We start from the raw sequence: 5,452 nt of genomic DNA, 5'->3' as shown, positions 1-5,452 counted from the left end.
TGATACCTTTTTCTGCACTGTGCCATCATCCACTTCTCTTTACTTCCTAACTACCACTAACTGAAAATTATACATATAAAAGCTTTAAACATAGGCTCTTGAGACTCTCAAGGGAGTTTACATTACAATATAGTTCAGCAAACAATTTAAATCAAATTTTTATTCTCTTTATTCACCTCTTTATTCTTAGAATTCCCTTTGCCAAAAAGAAATCAGCTATTTTTCTTTTTTAATTCAAAGTCCAACTTTCTGTTGTGTTGCTGGTTCTCCTCTCTTTTTCCAACAGCTTACACTTCTCTCTCTAGTTTACATGTCTCCAAACCTTAAGCTCCTGTTAATACCTTCACAATAAATCAATTTTGCCGAAGGTTTGCCTCCCCTAGACCATCTAGGCTGGGCCCAGAGTACCTCATCTTCACGCCCACTGAAGTGTTCCCAAAGGTCAGCTCTCACTGACCTTGATTCTGCTCCCCTACACTGTCACCAGAAGCTATCCACCAATGGTTCTAATTCAGTAAGTCCAACTCTCTCACCCCCATTTTGTTGTCTCAGCTGTGTGGATTTTCACAGGATGACATGGGATAGGACCCCTGTGCCATGCATATTGTAAAGGAAAATGCCTTCCTCCATGTGCTACAAAACAGCACATTTATGATGGCACTTTGAAAAGATATGGGCTGTGGTGTCACATATTGGCAATTCCTTGGCCAGAGGCTTAACAGTGTCAGCAGTGCTAGAAGATTAAGAGGACAGCACAAACAGAAAAGGGAGAAGATGGTGAAGTAGCTATATAACATGAACTAGAACGCTTCTGATTACAAAGCAGAGAAATTGACATTTTTTCTTAGTGTTTTTCTATAGTCATTGCTCTATCCTTGTTCTAGAATTCATGTCATGATAACAATTTCTTGACATTGACTTCTTGCATTGCTTTCAGACATTGCAATTAAAGAATGCAAAGAAAGAACTTCACAGAGGTAACAGAGTTTGTTTTCCTGGGATTCTCCAGATTCTACAAACATCGGATCACTCTCTTTGTGGTTTTTCTCATCATGTACACATTAACCGTGGCTGACAATGCCATCATCGTGACCATCATCCACTTTGACCGTCACCTCCACACCCTCATGTACTTCTTCCTGGCATGCTGGCTAGCTCAGAGACAGTGTACACACTGGTCATCATTCCACAGATGCTCTCGAGCCTCATAGCCCAGACCCAGCCAATCTCTCTAGCAGGTTGTACTACCCAAGTGTTCTTCTTTGTTACCTTGGCCATCAACAATTGCTTCTTGCTCACAGTGATGGGCTATGACCACTATGTGGCCATCTGCAATCCCCCGAGATACATGGTCATCATGAGCATGAGGGTGTGTGTCCAGCTGGTATGTGGAGCCTTTAGCATTGGCCTGGCCATGGCAGCTGTCCAGGTAACATCCATATTTACCTGACCTTTTTGTCTCAGGGTGGTTGGTCATTTCTTCTGTGACATCCTCCCTGCCATGAAACTCTCCTGTATTAATACCACTATCAATGAGATAATCAATTTTGTTGTCAGTTTATTTGTCATCCTGGTCCCCATGGGTCTGGTCTTCATCTCCTATGTCCTCATCATCTCCACTAACCTCAAGATTGCCTCAACTGAGGGCCGGAAGAAGACCTTTGCCACTTGTGCTTCCCACCTCACTGTGGTCATTGTCCATTATGGCTGTGCCTCCATTGCCTACCTCAAGCCCAAGTCAGAAAACTCTACAGAATAAGACCTCCTTCTGTCAGTTACCTACGCCATCATCGCTCCCCTGCTGAACCCTGTTGTTTACAGCCTAAGGAACAAGGAGGTCAAGGATGCCCTACACAGGGGCATGGGCAGAAACATTTCTTAATGCATTATTCCTCTACATAAATAGACATTTATTCATAGAAATGTGTGTCCTCACTTACATTAAACAACCTTAAGACTCTGTCCCATGCAGTCTATGCTGCAATGGGATGTGCATGTCTTGCTTTAGTATATTTATTACAAAATTTTAGTCTTTGTTTCCATATATTTCAAAGTTTTGTCCAGGCATTTTCAACTACGGATGTGAGAGGTCAAGGAGAATGGGCATGACTTTTAGGAAACAATATCCGAATTTCTAGGATGAAGAAAGGGACTTCTTAAAAGTATATTAAATGTGATTATACTGTGTTTAAAAAATAAAAAGCAATGTGTATCATTTTGTAATGCAATCTACAGAAAATAAAACTACAAAATCATCTCAGCAAGGTAAGGATAGTCAATAATGATGGATTCCCCTGAAATAAAATAGTATCAGAATTGTCAGGGAAAAGTGAAATGAGTGTATTAAATTTAAAAAATAGGAAAGTTGGAAAACACTGGTTTAGTCCTTGAAAATTTAGTCTTTGTTATTCAATTTATGCTAAAGCCTTTGCTTTTATCCAGTGTAGTCATCAGATGCTGGCCACATGGCCATAGATCATACTTAACTCTCACTTTTCTAATCTAAACGCCCTAATTCAGTTCTCTCTGGCTGCTGGTTCTCTCCATGGGATCAACTTCTCTCTGATCATTATGAAGAAAAATTGAATTGGTCAAGAAGATCTGTGCCCTGTTAGAATGAGAACCATAAAAGCATTCCTCATTTGCACATACCATGGCACTTCCTGGTAGCATAAAGAAATGAAAATAGAACAAAACAAATAGTCCCAGCAGGCAGGAGTAGTTGAGAAGTATAATTGTTAAATCACTCAATTCACCAAAAAAGGCTAACAAGAAAAAAATATATTTTTTTCCTTAGTAGACTCCTTTGAGAAAAATACCCTTTTTCCCAGGGCTTTCTGGGAGTTTTTTTGTTGTTTGTTTCATGCCTGTACATACCTTCTATATGATTATCTTAGGTGATAAGTGATGGTAGGGAGGGTTTAAGACTTTTGTTGAGTGCCTCCTTCTACTGAAATACTTTTTGTCAAGAATACTTTGCTGCTTATCCCCTAATGCCATTTTTCTTTTTTTCTAAAGAGTCATTTTTTTTTTCTTTTCCCTCCACTGAGATGGAGTCTCATCTAGGGTAAAGAATATCTTTACAGATTTCTGAACTCTAGGTTGGGGAGACTATAGTTCTTTCAAGATCTAACCAGTTCTTCCTAATTCCTGTCCTGTGTCTTTGTAATGTCTACATCACAGAAATAAGACTCCCCACAGAAGCTGTTGGGGACTCAAAGGTTGGGTCCAAGAGTCTTGGACATGCTATGAGGTCTTTCTTGACAGTGCTTTCAGGGTCAGCCCACTACAGATCTAAACCTCTATACCCAACAACAGTGTGGCAGCTTCCCTCCAGAATGAGAGTGTCTCTCCTGGCAGTATGAAAGAACCCCTCCCACTGCCATCAAGGCCACCTATACTGCCAACTCTTAATTAAAACCTGCCCTTCTCCATTCCCTCTGGACTAGCAACTACTTGTACATCCTCAGACCTGTCTTTTTGTGTGTAGAAGGGAAGAGGTAAGACAGAGAGGGCTGCTCTGAGCAGGAAAGTACAATGATGGAAGGTGGATGGTGATTAAACCTGCTCTATCCTACTCCAGTGGCAGTGGCCACCTCACACTGCCCATTACTCCCCTTTCTACTTCCACACACAGCCATTCTCCTTCATTAGTTCAGGAATCAAAGACAAAGGTTTCTCCAGTATCCTCTCTACATCTAAATGCTGCAAAAGCAGACATACCACAGGCCACTCATACAATCAAAAGTTGAATGCCACAGCGGGGCCCACAAAGAGCTGGCAGAAAATATGAGTCATAAACCTTGAAGGCGAAATATCTTTGTCTCTAATTCTGTTATCCACAGTAGTTCAACTATGTGTCCAATTTTTTAAAAATAAACATGTGTGTTTCCAATTTCTTCTTGCTAATAAGATGTTGTCTTACATGGTAGATAGAATAGAGATTCCCAGAGTCAGAAGTGCTGAATTTACTTCCTCACTCAGCACCCATCAGAACCTTTTCGTGAATATAATGTTTTTAATTCTGCCTCACTTGTTATCAAAAGCATTTTTTAATCCCCTTACCCATTTGTTTTGCACAGGCTGGTATCCAGTGACAAATGCTACTTCACATTGTTTTCTGCAGTATCGTTTACCTCACTCCCACCCAGGCAGTTAGTTGCTCTTTCTTAAGTGTTCCTAAAGTTATTTGTGGGAAATTACATTAGTCTAACATTTTTTTCATTGTGCTTTCCTGGCTAGTTTCTATCACTGGATCACAGGAATACTGGGATCAGGAACTGCTTTCCTCATTATGATACCCCCTGCATGGAACAGCACTTGGAGAGTAGGTGTTCAATAAATCCTCACTTAGTGGTTGAGTACCTACTATGTACAAGGACCATGCTTGGACTTTTTGGTGTATCTTGATGAACTAGACATATCTGCTATCATTGTTTGTTCAAGCTGCTTTAACAAATGACCAAAGAGTGGATAATTTATAAACAACAGAAATTTTGAGCCCACAGTCCTGGCGTCTGGGAAGTTCATGACCAAGTCACTAACAGGTTTAGTGTTTGGTGAGGGCCCAGTATCTACTTCCAAGATGGCATCTTGTTGCTGCATTTTTCAGATGGCATGAATGCTGCTTCTCACATGGGAAGCAATGGAAGGGCAAAAATGGACCTATCTAGTTACTCCCAACCCTTTTATAAGGTCACTAACCCATTTATAAGGTTATATGGTTTGGATGTCCCACCTAAATCTCATATTGAAATGTAATCCCCAGTGTTGGAGGGTCTGGTGGGTGGTGACTGGATCATGGTGATGGGTTTCTCATGAATGGTTTAGTACCATCCTCTTAGCACTGTGCTTGAGATAGTGAGTTCTCACAAGATCTGGTCCTTTAAAAGCGTATGGCACCTCCCACCTCACTCTCTTGCTCCTGCTCCCACCATGTGAGACACCTGCTTCCCCGTGACCTCCCACCATGATTGTAAGCTTCCTGAGGCCTACCCAGAAACAGATGTCCGTGTTATGTTTCCTGTACCGTGTGCAGAACCATGAGCTAATTAAACGTGTTTTCTTTATAAGTTACTCAGTCTCTGGTGTTTCTTTATAGCAATGCAAGAATAGTCAAATACATAAGGGCTCTGCCTTCATGACTTAATCACCTTCTAAAGGTCCCGCTTCTTAATGATATCACTTTGGGGTTTAAGTTTCAACATGAATTTTCAAGGGGACATAAACATTCAAACCAAAGCACCTGCTATCTTTTTTCTGTGTCCTCTGCAGTGGGCCCTCCCCTAAATACAAACAGAGCCATAAGCTCGACCACTGTGGCAGAGTCACTCGGGTCTGCCTGTTCTTCCTCTTTCACTGGCCTTTCTATGAGCCAACTTCTCAGTTGCTTTAAGACCTCTCTCATTCCCGGCGTTAACTTAGTTATTTGCACTGATTAATCCCTTAGCAA

At 41.2% G+C, this 5,452-nt stretch overlaps 1 pseudogene; it reads left to right on the top strand.

Annotated features, from left to right (window-relative positions):
* Window positions 1-946: 946 nt before the first annotated feature.
* Window positions 947-1,941, top strand: LOC117075355 (annotated as a pseudogene).
* The last annotated feature ends 3,511 nt before the right edge of the window (window positions 1,942-5,452 follow it).

Source organism: Trachypithecus francoisi, unplaced genomic scaffold (assembly GCF_009764315.1).
Source record: "Trachypithecus francoisi isolate TF-2019V2 unplaced genomic scaffold, Tfra_2.0 Lachesis_group5, whole genome shotgun sequence".
Taxonomy (NCBI): Eukaryota; Metazoa; Chordata; class Mammalia; order Primates; family Cercopithecidae; genus Trachypithecus; species Trachypithecus francoisi.
Note: the sequence above shows the minus strand (reverse complement) of the source record. Positions and strands in the feature narration are given on the sequence as shown.